This window comes from Pseudophryne corroboree, chromosome 1, assembly GCF_028390025.1.
Source record: "Pseudophryne corroboree isolate aPseCor3 chromosome 1, aPseCor3.hap2, whole genome shotgun sequence".
NCBI lineage: Eukaryota > Metazoa > Chordata > Amphibia > Anura > Myobatrachidae > Pseudophryne > Pseudophryne corroboree.
In genome coordinates, this window is record NC_086444.1 from 754,093,789 (window position 1) to 754,110,787 (window position 16,999).

The window sequence follows — 16,999 nt, forward strand, 5'->3', positions numbered from 1 at the left end:
CTGCTGCTATATGTCCACTGCTGCCGTAGAATATAATTATAACAACCACAAGTCCCTTACAGTGTTGTTGTGTTGTGCTGCATCAGACCAGTGGTAGTGTCCTGGTCATCAGTCATTCCAGTGACGAGGCAGTCAAAGTGGTATACGCTGCTGCTTACGACAGTGTGAAGAGCGCCCGTAGGGCGGGATGAATCACCTAGTATTATTATAATAGCTCCAAATAAAAAGGTTATTATCCAAATAAATTTTACATCTGGGCAAATTCCAGCACGTTTGTTTGTGCCGCACACTTGTGTCGCTTAGCTTAGTCATACAGCTACCTCATTGCACCTCTTTTTCTTCTTTGCATCATGTGCTGTTTAGGGACTAGTTTTTGAATAGTGCCATCTTGTCTGCAACTGCAGTGCCACTCCTAGATGGGCCAGGTGTTTGTGCCGCACACTTGTGTCGCTTAGCTTATATACTGGACTGTTTTAGCTTCATACAGCCACCTTGGTGCAACTTTTAGGCCTAAAAACAATACTGTGAGGTGTGAGGGGTTCAGAATAGACTGGAAATGAGTGGAAATGAATGTTATTGCGGTTAATAATACCTTAGGATCAAAATTACCACCAAATTCTGTGATTTTAGCTGTTTTTACGTTTTTTTTAAAAAAAACATCCAGATCCAAAACCAAAACTAAATCACGAAAGGGTAGTTTTGGCAAACCAAGCCAAAACCAAAACCAAAACACAAAAGTGGAATTAGAACCAAAACACAAAACACGAAAAGTGACACTTTTCTTACTAAGAAGCACAGTTTTTTCAGTTTGGATTTGTTCGTTATTCAATCAGACTGCAACTACTGATTATATTACATGTATAATCATAATATAGTACACAAGTAACTTTCTTTTGTGCATATATTATATGATTTTTTGATTGTGTATTTTTCAAAACTGTATATTATTGCCACTGTAATTTATACATGAGAGGGGAAAATGGGCAGAGTAACACACAAGCCCATGTTGTGGATGGATTTTGTCATTTCTGCATTGCGTATACTCCTTAGCTGGTGTAGAGTTGGTGTTACTGCATGCTGATATGAAACATCCCTTCCACCCTGCGTATATATATATAAAGCAGCAGCTATCCTGGTTATTACACACACTCAATACAAAACATATTTTTTTTATCGATTATAGGCCCTCATTCCGAGCTGTTCGCTCGCTAGCTGATTTTAGCAGCATTGCACACACTAGGCCGCCGCCCTCTGGGAGTGTATCTTAGCATAGCAGAATTGCGAACGAAAGATTAGCAGAATTGCAAATAAATAATTCTTAGCAGTTTCTGAGTAGCTCGAGACTTACTCCTACACTGCGATCAGCTCAGCCCGTTTCGTTCCTGGATTGACATCACAAACACGCCCTGCGTTCGGCCAGCCACTCCCCCGTTTCTCCAGACACTCCCGCGTTTTTCCCTGACACGCCTGTGCTTTTTAGCCAACGTCGGGAAAACGCTGAGTTGCCTCCCAGAAACGCCCCTTTCCTATCAATCATTTACCGAACACCAGTGCGACTGAAAAGCGCAGCAGATGCTACAGCAAAACAGCAAAGTTTTTAGTAAAATAACTAAGCGCATGCGCTCTGCGTACCATGCGCATGCGCAGTAAGCGACTAATCGCAGTATAGCGAAAATCGGCAACGAGCGAACAACTCGGAATGACCCCCATAGTGTGATCACCTTTTTGCTCCACAATTTTCCGTAATAAATGCCAAATGATGCCTGATTATCTCTATTACACATAGGGGTATATTTACTAAAGTGCAGGTTTACTATTCGGTGTAAGTCCTGTTGGTTAGGTGCCCCTTAGAATACAGAATAAGATCAGCTAACTGCTGGCCTCAGGTTTCAGAGACTCACGATATACACATCCGGTTTTGTGTTCTGCGGTGGAACATAAACCAGAAGTGAGATATAGCCGTTCTATTTGCTGTTTGCTTAGTACAATCTTAGGCTGCAGATTGTTTTGGGAAGGGAGTTAGCACTTAATACTGCAAATAGTTTTACCACTTGTTAGGTCCCAACCCTAGTGGCAATTAGTGGACACTTCTGGCTCCACATAATTTTGTGGGCACTTCTGGTTTTGGTTTTGTGTTCAACAGTGGGACGCTGTTTTATCTATAGTAACAGCATAAATAATATACCACCCTCCTAAGTAACATTAAAACATTTTCACACCATCACGATGCTTACCTGCCCAAAAGGAGGATCCGTCTGGTGGTCCCTGCAGAGTTCCAGAGTAGATAAAAGCAATACAGAGAGATTGACTATAGAAGAGGAAGGGCGAGGTCTCAGGCAGGGTAGGAGGGAGTATCAGGATAGACAAACAAGGTAGAGGGTGAGGGTGCGGGGTCTTGGGCAGGTAGACAGACAGGTAAAGGACAGGAGGGTCACAGGCAGGGAAAGGAGGGAGTATTTGGGAATCTGCAGCACAGCACAGCACAGGAAACTGGTTCTAATGGTGCCCATACACTTGTGCGATTGCCTTCGACGCGATATCGACCCCGATTTCCCTTGAAGCTCACCTTAAGACAACTCGCATCAAAAGTGCATTTTTTGTGCATTTGATGCACATACAATCCTTCAATTTATCTCATGCCCTTTACGACCAGAAATCGGGTGGTATCGGATGCTCGAATGTGAGCGCATCGCATGCTGAACAAAAGCACACCAGATTTATCTGCCAGATTTATACAAATAAATAAATAGAGGGCTGGCCTATCTGGGGGATATATAAACAAGCAGCCATTTATAGTCTGTGCACTTCTGTCTGCTCTGTGGCTAGAGAAGTTTGGTTTATACCTGCTGCTCATTCTACATTGCCAGCTACCGTGCACTGGAGGGAGAGATCTTGCTGGACCAAGGAGTGGCTGCTTAAGTGGCCTACTCACTCCAACATGCCCCTCCTGGATGAGATCAGGGAGAACAACCCGGATGACAACCGCAACTTCCTGCGCATGAATGATGACACCTTCCAGGAGTTGCTGCGTCTGGTGACCCTCCTCATACAGAAGCGGGATACCAAATGGCGGGTTCCTATCCCTGCTTTGGAGAGGCTCGTGGATACCCTGCAGTTCCTTGCTACTGGAGAGTCGTTTGAGGAGCTGAAGTGGGACCCGTATCTCTGCGCATGCTTTGGGACACATCATACCTGAAACCTCCAAGGCTATTATCAAAGTGCTTCAGTAGAAGTACTGCAAGGTAAGAAAATTACACCACACATTGCTTGCCATGTAACAAAATGTTTTATTTTTCAAACTGAAATTGCGTAGAAAAAAATGTGTTTTGTATTTCAAGACAAAATTGTATATGCAGCCAACATGGCTGAACTTTTTCAAAGAGTATCAAGTTTTCATGATGCAGCACATCTGCATCATTACATTTATGACGTAACAAAAATGCTATATATAGCAACAAATGTGGTGCATTTTGATACTACACCATTGAGTGGCACCGCAGCCAGGGGCACAATGCACACATACAACTTGTGGTAGGAAGATGGGTCCCCGGTTCCATCAACCTGCACCAAGTTGCATGTGTGCATTGTGCCCCTGGCTGCGGTGCCACTCAATGCCGTAGTATCAAAATGCACCACATCTGTTGCAATATATAAGTGCAGTATGATATACGTATACCTCCCAACTTTTCATCTCTTCAAAGAGGGACACACGCGTGGCGAAGCCAAGCGCGCTCCTGAAAAGGGGCATGGCCTACGAAAAGGGGGCATGGCTTTGCGGAGGCATGGCTTTGCGAGCCACTCCCCCGTTTTCGTCACTGAGGGGGCATGCCCAGCGCTCTGTGAGCCGCTGGCATACCCCCTCTCCCTCTGACTCCAGTGAATAGACGCTCTGCGCATGCGCACAGTGTCTATTCACCACTGCTCTGCTAAGCAGGGCAGCGAGAGACAGAGACTCCCAACTGCCCCCCCCCCCCCACCGTGGGACACTGTGGCCCGCGGGTGGGACAGCGGGACAGTCCTCAAAAAACGGGACTGTCCCGCGAAAATCGGGACAGTTGCGAGGTATTTATACGGTGCAGTATGATATACAGTGTTTTTTGAGTGGCAGCGCTTTCAGGGGCTCAATGCACACATGCAGGTAGGCCCGGCTTCAGGCTCCCCGGCACCATCAACTGGACCCAAGCTGCATGTGTTCATTGTCAACCTGAAACCTAAAACGCAGTATATCATAGTGCACCAGATCTATCATAGTATATACCAGGGCAGCAGGAATGTTATATATACCAAAAGATATGGTGCATTCTGATGCTGCGGTGTTGAGTGTCACCGGTGCCAGGGGCACAATGCACACATGCAGCTAGGGGCAGGAAGATGGGTCCCCGGTAACACCAACCCATCCCTAGCAGCATGTGTGCATTGTCCGCCTGAAAGCATTGACACTCACCGTAGTATCAGACTGCACCCCATCTGTTGGTATGGGCACCAGTAATTGAGATTCACCCTACATTTGAAAGAGACTTGTCTCCTCCTCCTCCTCTTGTCCCCCCTGTGACATCAAGGAGGTCAAAATTGGGGAGGAGATGGTGTATGTGTAGCTGCCTTGGGAAGGGTGGCTGGTTTGAGGAGGAGATTGGAAAGTGGGGGAAGGGTGGGTGGATGGGGGTGGGGGTTGACGAAAATAGGGAGGGTGGCTGGTTTGATGAGGAGGGGTTTGAGGAGGATGGAAAGTGGAAGAAGGGTAGTTGGATGGGGCCTGCGGTTGTGGATAACCGGATTGGTAGCTGGGATGCGGAGTAGTAGATGTAGGCTAGGTGGGTGGTGGTGAACTGAAGGTCAATGGGAGATGAGGAGCAGGTGCTTGAGGTTCTGGCCCATGAACGTTCCACTCTGGTGTCAGTTGTCCTGAGAGTGTTTGGTACAAAACCTGTGACACCAGGCGCTGGCACTCTACTTCCTGCTGCGCAGAAACAGTCCGCATAGTTTTGCTTACATATGATGCAAAGTCATCAAATTCATCTGGTTTCTGGAGCAGCTGTGAATAGGCCTCCAATAGTAGAGGGTCTTCTACAAATTTTTGTTTTCCGTGACTTCCTCCTGGCAGCCTGTCGCTGTGGAGAGGTTGGTTCCTCTGGTGAGGTGTTGATAAGGGCAGGGGTACGGCTGAGGTCTTCTTCAGGTGTCTGTAGGGTAAAGAGAAACATATTTAGTGGATAGTCAAACTTTTTTTTTCTTTTACAGTTCCCTACAAGCGTGGCAGAATGGCAAGCTATTGCAAAGGTCTTTGACAGGCGCTGGAATTACCCAAACTTTGGTGGTGCAATAGACGGGAACATGTGCGCATCACCAAACCCACCAACAGCGGGTGGGACTACTTCAATTATAAAGGCTACTTTAGCATTGTTCTCATGGCTGTGGTCAATGCAAACTATGAGTTTATTTTCCTGGATGTTGGGAAAAATGGTCGTAGCTCGGATGGTGGATCGTTGAAAAATATGCACTTCTATGATAGGCTCACCACCAACTACATTCATCTGCCGCCTGTGGAGCAAACAAAGAATGGACTGGGATTTGTGTTCGTGGCAGATGAGGCCTTCGCACTTCATGAACACATAATGAAGCCCTACCCGCAAAGAGTCCTGAACCACGATAAGCGCATTTTTAACTACCGCCTTTCTAGGACCCGCAGGGTTGTTGAGAATGCATTTGGCATTCTCAGCAACCGGTTCAGGATCTTCCACAAATCCATTAACATGAGGCTGGACAAAATTGACTATGTAGTAACAGCATGTTGTATACTACACATCATGATCCGTTGCAAGGCCATGAGGCAAATGCCTTTGCTCCCAGCAGGACCGGAAGATCCCAACCAGCCAGTGGTGATAGCGCCGATTTTCTCGGTGGGACCACCTGCAGCAACTCTACGTGGCACTGCAATGGCAAAAGAGGTCAGGGAAAAATATAATGCCTTCTTCAATGGGGAAGGAGCTGTGGCATGGCAGGAGGAATGTATTATGTAAAAAAAATTAAAAGCAACTTACCCCTTTGGCCTCCTCCACGTCCAGACTTCCCTCCTCGGACTCTGCCATCACCACTAGGGACTCCTTAGCCGACCTTTAGTCCAGGAGGAAGTTGAGATCTTTGTAGTACCACAGCTGCGGCACATACACCTTGTCTGCAGCGGCTCCTGACCTCTTGGACTCCTCCACCTTGCGGTTCTCTTTGACAAAGACTGTCTGTAGATTGGCGATGTTCTTCCAGACCCAGGCCACCGAGGCAGCAGAGTAGATGGGCTTGGAGTACTCCACCATGCGGGTATAAGCAGCCTCCCTCTTCTGCTTGTTGCTGTAGTCTGGTGAGGACATCAGCCACAGACACTGCTCCTCACGGTACAGGCTGATGAAGCCAGAAAGAAAACTGCGGTTCTCATAGGACATCTGCAGAATGCAAAAAAAGGAAAATAAATAAACATGAATAAAGTTCCATTATTCTGGTTAAATAAAGTTTGTTTTCTAGTTACTGGTGTGAGCTACCTGAAATATGTAGTGAGAATACATTGGTGTGCAGGGTGCAGCAACATAATGGTGGGATGTGGGTTGCAGTGGCACAGTATAATGGCGTTTAGGGCGCGGCTGCCTGGGGCTTGCAGTGGTGCAGCATTTTGGGCAGGGGCCCAGTATAATGGTGGGTGCAGCAGCATAATGGTGGGCAGTGGTGGTTAAAAAGAATAATAGTAATTGGTGTGCAGTGGCGCAGTATAATGGTGTTTAGGGCGCAGACGCATGGGGTTTGCAGTGGCGCAGCATTTTGGGCAGGGGGCCTGTATAATCGTGGGCAGAGCATCATAAACGGTGGGCAGTGTTGGTAAAAAAGAATAATAGTCATTGGTGGCCAGTGGCGCAGTATATTGCGTTTAGGGCGCAGCCGCATGGGGCTTGCAGTGGTGCAGCATTTTGGGCAGGGGGCCTGTATAATCGTGGGTAGAGCAGCATAATGGTTGGCAGTGTTGGTGTGCAGGGTGCAGCAACATAATGGTGGGATGTGGGTTGCAGTGGCGCAGTATAATGGCGTTTAGGGCGCGGCTGCCTGGGGCTTGCAGTGGTGCAGCATTGTGGGCAGGGGCCCAGTATAATGGTGGGTGCAGCAGCATAATGGTGGGCAGTGGTGGTAAAACAGCATAATAGTCATTGGTGGCCAGTGGCACAGTATAATGGCGTATAGGGCACGACTGCCTGGGGCTTGCAGTGGTGCAGCATTTTGGGCATGGGGCCAGTATAATGGTGGGTGCAGCAGCATAATGGTGGGCAGTGGTGGTTAAAAAGAATAATAGTAATTGGTGGCCAGTGGCGCAGTATACTGGCATTTAGGGCACAGACGCATGGGGTTTGCAGTGGCGCAGCATTTCGGGCAGGGGGCCTGTATAATCGTGGGTAGAGCAGCATAATGGTGGGCAGTGTGGGTAAAAAAGAATAATAGTCATTGGTGGCCAGTGATATAGCCTGCCTACCTTGTGCGGTGTTTGGGAGCTCAGCAGCGTGCTTGCAGACTCCTCTCCAGACATGTGCGCAGTTAGGGGAAGAGGAGTGTCCAGGAAGTCGGCTCCTGTCTGCACATATCGCGGTGTGATAAATCAAAAGTGGTAAACACCAGCATACGATCACGCCGCGATTCGATAAAAATTAAGTGCAGCACATACTATCTTGTGATGCGAGATTCTACAGGCGTGCCCAAGCATCGCATCGAAAGGTACCTAAAATGTGCATACAATCCTCCGATTTTCTCACAGATCCAGTCGAAATCGAAGGTTAGCACCGATTATCCTCACAAGTGTATGGGCACCATAAGTGGCAAGCAACCATCTGCCACTAATTAATAAGTTCACCAGGCAAGTGCTAAAGAAAGTGATTTGATTTACTTCAATAATATATGGTGCTTGGAGTTGTGATACATATCTATCCTTATGTATATATACTGCTGTATGCATGCATAAATTAGCAAACGTCAGTCAAGAGAAATATACCACAAAGAGTCATTAATAAAATTCTGTAATATCGTTACTTAATACCCAGGTTATAGTTTGTTATGTAAGTTATTTCTTATTTGCTGATTGCATTGTTAGAAACCAAAGGTGCTTCTTTATAGTATGTTTAGATATCATAGAGTGTAATAATAAAAAAAAAATCATTGCATGGTATATTAGACCTTAGGGTGAAGTGCCACAGCCTCATAGTGCAAGGTGGGAAATTTGTGTCAAATTGTAGGATGCTGATTGCCAATAAAGAGGAATTCAATTAGCCCCGACCACTAGCAGTATCATGGATTTTTTTTCACCTGCCCGATCCATGAGAAAAATAATCTGTGATAATAGACCCGTTTTCTCGACCGTGATCGCAAAACCACATGGATCTGGAACAGGTCAGTTTCCCCGCAAAAAAACCAGGCCGCAATTGAATTGAGCGATACCGCCATTGCAGTAAAGTCTCATTTTTCGCTGGAGACTGTAACGCAGGCATACCTAATGCTGAGATTTATGTTCAGTTAAACTTTAACATCAGGACCTGTGTAATATCGTGTATCAGACAGAGGCAGAACTCTGGGAGGCAACGGAGTCAGCTGCCGCCGGGCTCCTGCTTTGAAGGGGGCACCTCTCCTCCTGTTCCGCGTGTTCAGCGACATTAATCAATTCAGTTAATTGACAGCAGCCGGTATCTCTTCCGTAGCCGACTTCCCCACTAGTCACTACACCTTACAAATCACACCCTCTTTATTATAGATACACTGGAAGCAGACACCTTACTGATGAAGCTATTTGCTCCTATAAAGGAAGCATGAGAATTCTAACTGTATGAAGTTATTTCTCACGTAACTTACAGTTACAGTTATTTACATGTAACTTCATATAGTTAGAATTCTCACACTTCCTGTGCAAGAGCAGATATCTCCATCAGTAAGGTGCATGCTTCCAGTGTAAAAGCTTGTGGGTTCTAATCCTGGATATGACACTTGCAAATTAATTGTCATAGAAATAATCGGCATTGTGAGTGACTGAGCAGATCTATGTAGTGTGTGGCTGGACCCCTACATAGACCTGCCTAGTTGCAACGGTTTAGTAGTAGCTTCATATAGTTAGAATTAGAGAGATGAGCGGGTTCGGTTTTACTCGGATCTCAAAATGGCATCTTATTGGCTCACGGATGATATATGGGGGGAGGGGAGGCACCAATATTTTTCTTGCCTCCGGGCAACTGGGATAAACATTAACGCCACTGGTATCAGAACCTCATGTAGAAATTTGATATAAAATTGTGTTTATATAGCAAGATTATCGTATCTTGTTACATTTTAAAACCAAATGACAAAAGGACATTAGTCTTACTCTTAATATGTGTGACTGCATTGCTTGCTTCTGTCACACCGTGACTATGGGTCATTTGGTTGACAAGATTTAGGTCGACAGTCATTAGGTCAACCACTATTGCTCAACATGCACTAGGTCAACATGGTGACTAGGTCGACGTGGTCATTAGGTCGACATGAACAAGGTCGACATGGAAAAAGGTCAACATTCAACTGCAGCTGGTGCACAAATGCCACACTTACAATAGTTTTCAGATTGATTATTTTTTATTAGGTTCCTTATAGGGCTGTGAACAAAGAGACATAATTTTGGGGTGACATAGACAAAATGTGCTGTTCTTTTGGTGCTATTTCTGTGCCATTTGGCAGATCGTGGGTATCATCACAAATGAATCAACCCCAAAGATTTCACTTAAAAATTAGAGCAGGAACAATTTTATATATTAATGTGCTTAGTAAGATGACATCAGGGCAGTCAAACATCTGCAAGTTGGTATGATAATATAAGTATTTGTCATCAGCTGTTTGCCCAACCACAATGCCTAAAATATATATTTCCATTCACAACAACAGAATCATGTGATAGTATAGGAAATATAGCTATTTTAAGTTTAAAGTACAGTTTTATATATATATATATATATATATATATATATATATATATATATATATATATATATATATACTTCCTAGTGGCAAACAAGGAGCTTTATATCCTCATACATTGCAGTTTAAAGTGATTTTCTACATAAATATTTATTAGTCACACACTGTCAAAAAGCACGTGTAATATTATTTCACCTATGATTCTATGAAAAGCAGTATAAGAGTTTTTGGGGTATATTTACTAAAAATCGTGTTTGTGCTGATTTGATGGGAGTTTAATCTCAAATTTTATTGGTTGTATTTTACTGCAACTTTTTGAATTCATGTACGCAAATGTACTAAGCTGCCGAGTTTTCTATGTTCGTATTTTCCAATGTCGATGTGAATCGTATTGTCGGGCAGTGTTTTACAGGAGTGAATAGTAAAACACTGCCGGACATGACACATTGAAGCCAGGCCGGATCAGTGAGATCCGTACAGGGCTTCATTGTGTACTTGAGGAGGTGTTTAAACAGTTAAAAATGTAAAAAAAAAATTGCGTGGGGTCACCCCTCCTAAGCATAACCAGCCTCTGGCTCTTTGAGCCAGTCCTGGTTGTAAAAATACAGGGGAAAAATTGCTCAGGGTCCCCTCATATTTAAACAACCAGCACCGGGCTCTGCGTCCGGTCCTGGTTCAAAAACTACGGGAGGGGGAAAAGATGTAGGGGTCCCCCGTATTTTTCAAACCAGTACCAGGCTCCACTAGCCAGAGAGATAATGCCACAGCCGGGGGACACTTTTATATAGGTCCCTGCGGCCGTGGCATTACCCTCCCAACTAGTCACCCCTGACCGGAGTACCCTGGAAGAGTGGGGACCCCTTAAATCAAGGGGTCCCCCCCTCCAGCTACCCAAGGGTGAAGCCCGAGGCTGTCTTCCCCATCCGTGGGCAGTGGATGGGAGGCTGATAGTCTTTATGTAAAAAATAGAATATTGTTTTTTGTAGGAGAACTACAAGTCCCAGCAAGCCTCCCTCGCAAGCTAGTACTCGGAGAACCACAAGTACCAGCATGCGGGGGGGAAACGGGCCCGTTGGTACCTGTAGTTCTACTACAAACCCCCCCCCAAAAAAAAAAAACACACACACCGTGACAGTAAAGCTTTAGTTTACGTACATGCACACTTACATACTGACATACTTACCTCTAATCCAACAGAGCACCTCGGTCCCCTTGTCCCGTAGAATCCACCGTGGACCTGTGAAAAGATGCCCAAAATACTCACCTATTATCCGGTGAAGTCCTCTTCAGTCCATGTAGCATCCAGGGGGTTAAAAAAAAAAAAAAAACGCTAAAACCCGAACCCACGCACTAAAGGGTTTCCATGTTTACACATGAAACCCCTTTTTCCGACTGCTGTCACTGAAGGTCCCGCCAGCCAATCAGGGATGCCACGTCATGGCGCTCTCCTGATTTGCTGTGTGCTCCTTTCCTGTCAATCAGGCTCAGCGCAGCGGCTAGAATGGAGGATCGCGGTCATCCATTATAGCCCATGATGGGAACTTTGCGGTCTGCGGTTAACCGCAAAGTTAATTGGGGTCACCCACAATACACATTTGTAGTCATGGCCCAAACTGTGTGGAGTTTGTATATTCTCCCCGTGCTTGCGTGGGTTTCTTCCGGGTTCTCCGGTTTCCTCCCACATTCCAAAAATATACTGGTAGGTTAATTGGCTCCCAACAAAATTAACCCTAGTGTGAATGTGTGTGCATGTACATGTGGTAGGGAATATAGATTGTAAGCTCTACTGGGGCAGGGACTGATGTGAATGGGCAAATATTCTCTGTAAAGCGCTGCAGAATATGTGTGCACTATATAAATAACTAGTAATAATTAAATAAATAAATAATAGTCAATTTCTGAAGTTTCGCATCACTTGGTAGGTCATTTCCAGTGTTATCACTGCACTTTCATTTGTATGGCTATATTAACAAGCAACATTTTAATTATTTGGTGGTGGAAAACAATCCTCATAAGCTTCATGAAAGGCCTCTCCACAGCCAATGGGGTCATCTGACGGGTGTAGTACTGCTGACCGGCGGTCAGGAGACCGCCGGTCAGCTTACCGACGCCGGGATCCCGGCAGCATACCGACGCCGGGATCCCGGCGGGGAGGGGCGAGTGCAGCAAGCTTCTTGCGGGCTCGCTGCGCTCACCACGCTGCGGGCTCGGTGGCGACCTGCGGTGGCCACGGGTTCTATTCCCACTCTATGGGTGTCGTGGACACCCACGAGTGGAAATAGTCCCTGTTGGTCGGCATGCCAACCATCGGGATAGTGAGCCGTCGGTCTCGTGGAGGAGGTCATGTGACTGTCGGTCAGCTGACCGGCGGTCACATGAATACCACCCCATCTGAAAGCTGAGGTCTACAAACATCAACCAAGAACCATTAATGAACTATAGGCTGCTATACGGCAATAAATGACAATATCATATTCAAAACCAATTGAAAGTAAATGGATTCCATGCACTTTTAGATTATGTACTAAAATTTTCAATAGCATTTACTATGCCTTTTTTGTTAACTTTTATACTCTGGGAGTTTTTTTTTTTATCACCCTGTATTTGGCTATATTCCACCACTCTTTGTATCCAGAGACCTGGATTAAGGGGGAAAGGGGGACACAGTGGGCATGTACGGGCGATATGTCTGTGAACTCCGTCGTTCCCAGACATATTGCATTGGCCCCACAGCACAGCCGGCGGCCAACATATCTACCGATATATTGGCGCGTCGCTGTGTGTGTATGGGCGACCAGCCGGCCGCCCGTACACATGCTGCGGCGACCGGCGGTGATTGTCAGCTGAACTGGGCGGGCATGTGTACACGCCCTCCCAGTTCATAACGTCAGTCCCCGACGGATCGGGCAGTGTGTATGCTCAACACACTGCCCGATCCGTCCATAGATATATCTGCCGATCAATTGCTCAGCAGGAGGCGGGGCAGGGCAGAGGCTGGGCGGAGGTGGGGGTGTGGTTGCTGTATCGCGCCATGTAAGCCACGCCCCCACTGTGTAATGCCGATATTACCAGCTTAATACTGCAGGGGGCGTGGCTATGGCAGGGCCGAAACTAGGATTTTTGCCACCCGGGGCAAGGTAGTCATTTGGCGCCCCCCCCCCCATCCCCACCACCACCACCACCACCACCACCACCACACACACACGAACAAAAAAATTTTTTGAAATATTTATATCTATCTCAGAACTTTTTTTACCTGAAAAATTGCCTTTTCTAACATAAATTTCATATCCATCCCCCTAGCCTTCCATACTTAATCAAGGGGCAGCATGTTCCGAAGGCCGCACCATAGTACCCCAATTCAAATTGTACCCCTACAGCAGCCTCTACTCTCACCACTTGTACCTCTGCAGCAGCCTCTACCTCCCCTTCCCCATGCAGCCTCACCCCTCTCTTTACCCACTTGTGCCTCTGCAGCAGCCCTCCAATCCCCTCCACCCCGTGCCTCTGCAGCAGCGCTCCACACACACCGATCCTCGTCTCTGCAGCAGCCCTACTTTCCCTTCCCAATGTCCTGTACCTCTGAAGCAGCCGATCCCTCTCATGTACTGGCGGCAGGCAGGCAGCAGCTGGCTCCGCAGTGTACACTATTCTCCAGAGCGCTAACGTCATGACGTCAAGCGCATGGCAAAAAAAAAACTTTATTGTGCTGGGTGATCTACAGTCCTCCGTGCGTTCTGCTTATCCCAGTAGCGCAGGGCAAGCATGGGGAGGTCACAATAGAGGGGACATCAGCAGCCAGCCGGCTCTGCTTCAGAGGAGAAAGAGAGAGACTTCCTGCTTCTCCGCGCACAGCACACTGCACACAGGAAATTGAAAGTAAACTACAGCTCCCGAGGGCTGCTGGGAGCTGTAGTTTATTTTCAGTTTAATCACAGAACTGCGGCAGCTCCGACGGCTCTAAGCTGCTACCGTTGGTGCATAGGGAGAGGGTGTTAGGGGGTCTCGGCGCCACCTCCAATCCAGCGCCCAGGTCGCCTGCCCCCCAAGCCCCCCCCAGTTGCGGCCCTGGCTATGGTGATGTGATTCAACAAGAATCGCGTCATCGACTGCCCGGACCGCCCACTTTACTCACTAAGTGGGCGGCCGGGCAGGGGGGACCACAGAAATTGGGAGATTTGCCTGCTTTTCCGGGGGGCCGGGAGGGTCACCCGATTTTCAGGAGCCCCCCGGCCATTCCGGGAGAGTAGGCAAGTATGGTGTGTGTTTTTGTGTGTGTGTATAAATACAGTACAGTATTGTGTCTGACTGTGTGTGTGTATATATTAGTGTGTGACTATACTGTATGTGTCTGTGTGTGAATGTGTGTTTGTGTGTGTGTATTAGTTTGTGACTATGTGTGTGTTTAAGTGTCTGTATGTATGTATGTATGCATGTGACTATGTATGTATGTATGTATGTATGTATGTATGTACAGTATGTATGTAGGTATGTATGTTTGTGACTGCATGAATATATGTGTGTGACTATGTGTAAATGTGTATGATTCTGGGCAGTATGTACTAATGGCAAAATGCGATTTGACTGCATTCCCCATATGTATCAAGCTATGGAAAGGACATTTTTCTGGAGCTTGTACTCGATAGGCATTGCCTTCTATAGATGGGGTTGTCTACAGAAGCCTATGGGCTTCTGTCCGCATAAATCCCCAGTGTCCCCTAAGGAGGTACATGCACAGTAGGACTCCTGGGTCATAAATCTGAAAGTCCTCAAATCGCAAAGGACAGATCTTATGAGAAGAGCTGTCTATTACATAAATACTCACAAATCTTCATGCATACAGCGTTAATAAACACCACTATGCATTCAGTAGGTGGCAGGATGTATCGCATTAAAAAAAATACAATATATGATACATCCCGTCCTATGTATGTTTGGATGTATGCATACCACCACGATTTTGGCGGAACTATCCTGCAGTTTGGGGGACAAGTGAGGGAGGAACTTTCTCATCTGCTGTGCACGGCTAGGTAAGAGATTTACACTCCTCCAGTGTGATATCAAATGGAGACATGATGTGTGCGCATGCCCCCTTTTCCTGTGTGCACCAAAGGCTTGCGCAAGATAACCCTATCCCTGGGTCCCAAATTATGCACTTTAGGGCTCCCCAGTCTTAAGTACCCCGAGACCCACAAAGCCTTAATCCAGCTCTGTCTGTAGCTGGTCTTAACTCCTTCTCCTAGGATGGCATCTCAGTACCTCAAAACCTCTCCAACAATGGCCTCTTTTGCCGCCCTTTACAAACTTTCTTTCACGACCAATATCTCTTGCTCCTCTCCTCCAGAGCTCCTCTCTCCACAAGCCTAGTGACAGTCTGATTCCTCCTGCCATTTTCCAAGGATTTTTGCACTCATCCACACCCTTAAATTAATACTTGTACATTTGCAAGGTATCACAGGGATCCCGTGAGTAGGGACATTGATTACCCAGGGGTGTTCACAACAAAGAACATGCTCAGCTCAATTCCTCTGATTAAAAATCTTAAACTTATAAACAAAAATTGACATAGTAAGCACCGCTGGATGTTTCCACAAAGTGAATTGTCTTGCTCTCATTCCCCTAATAAAGGCATTCAGTCCTGTACTGTCTAGCCTGAGACTAGTTATAGGTAGTACAGTGTGTACCCCATGCTGCTGTTTTTAATAGCGCGGAGGTAGGTATAGAATTTCCATGAGCGCCACAATGACCATTTATTAAGATCACTTATAAAATGGGTTATGCAGTGTTTTTGTATTAAATAAGGACCTTCATTAGGTCTGGCACAGTATACAGTACACAGACCCCATCACAATGCCATGCTAAGATCGCACAATGCAATTGTATTGCTACTCCAGAGTACTATTTGTGCTGTGGTGGGACATTTAAGAATAACAAGCACACTGGGTGAAACATACTGTGTGTGTGTGTGTGTGTGTGTGTGTGTGTGTGTGTGTGTGTGTGTGTGTGTGTGTGTGTGTGTGTTATAATATTTGTGTTTAAAATAATAATCAGAAAGGGTAGAACTATATAAAACAATATAAAATTTATTGAGTACAATTTTAAAACATAAAAATTGAATTAAGATAAATTTGAGCATAAAAAACTTTTTTTAAAAATTGGGATAAAAACAATATACACAATACAATATAACACCAGTTTAAAAGATATAAAGATTTTGCTTAACTTGGTATGAGGTCACTGCCAGGTTGTCCAACGCGTTTCGTCATTCAGACTTCATCAAGGGGTATATATAGATATATATATATAGATATATATAGTAAGAATAGGGCTTTCTTCCTCTGCCTACACTGCTCCAAAGAGGCACCAATGTTACCTGTGCCACTTTAACAGCACCCACCAGTGACTGTACTGCCCTCGCTCTACACCCTTTAGTGTAAATTTACAATCTACAACCATCCTATACATAAAAGTGAGTGGAATACTGTATTGCAATGTTTTGTAGTTTGTTTTTTCAAAGAAGTGAAGCTCAACATTCATTTTTATGTGGCACTGTCTTATTAAGGAAACAAAAAATGCTGTTTGCAAGGCACTGTATTTACTATCATCTCTGTTACTCCATATAAGACTTATATGCTACTGCTACACTTGTGCAGAAATGTCAGTTTTACGTTCACAATAACATTCACATACACTGTAAAGTGAGTCTTGCAGGTACTGAATAGTCCAGTGGTTTTCAAACTGTGTACCCTGGCACGCTGAGGTACCTCAAGGCCAGTGGCGAATTTCCAATTAGTCACATGCCTAGGGGCGGCACTTGTTGTGGGGCGGCACTGAGATGCTTGTTTTGATACTGTCAGCCTGAAATGTACCAGTAACTGCAAAATATTTCCACTGTACTGTACCACATGCCATCTTGAATTGGCTGTGAACCTGTAGGACCTGCACATACTGCCACTGCCCTTGTAAACTGTAAATATCTATACATAATCAAAAAAAGAATGGCTCTCTTTTATTGTTCTATTAAACTGGCAATCATCAA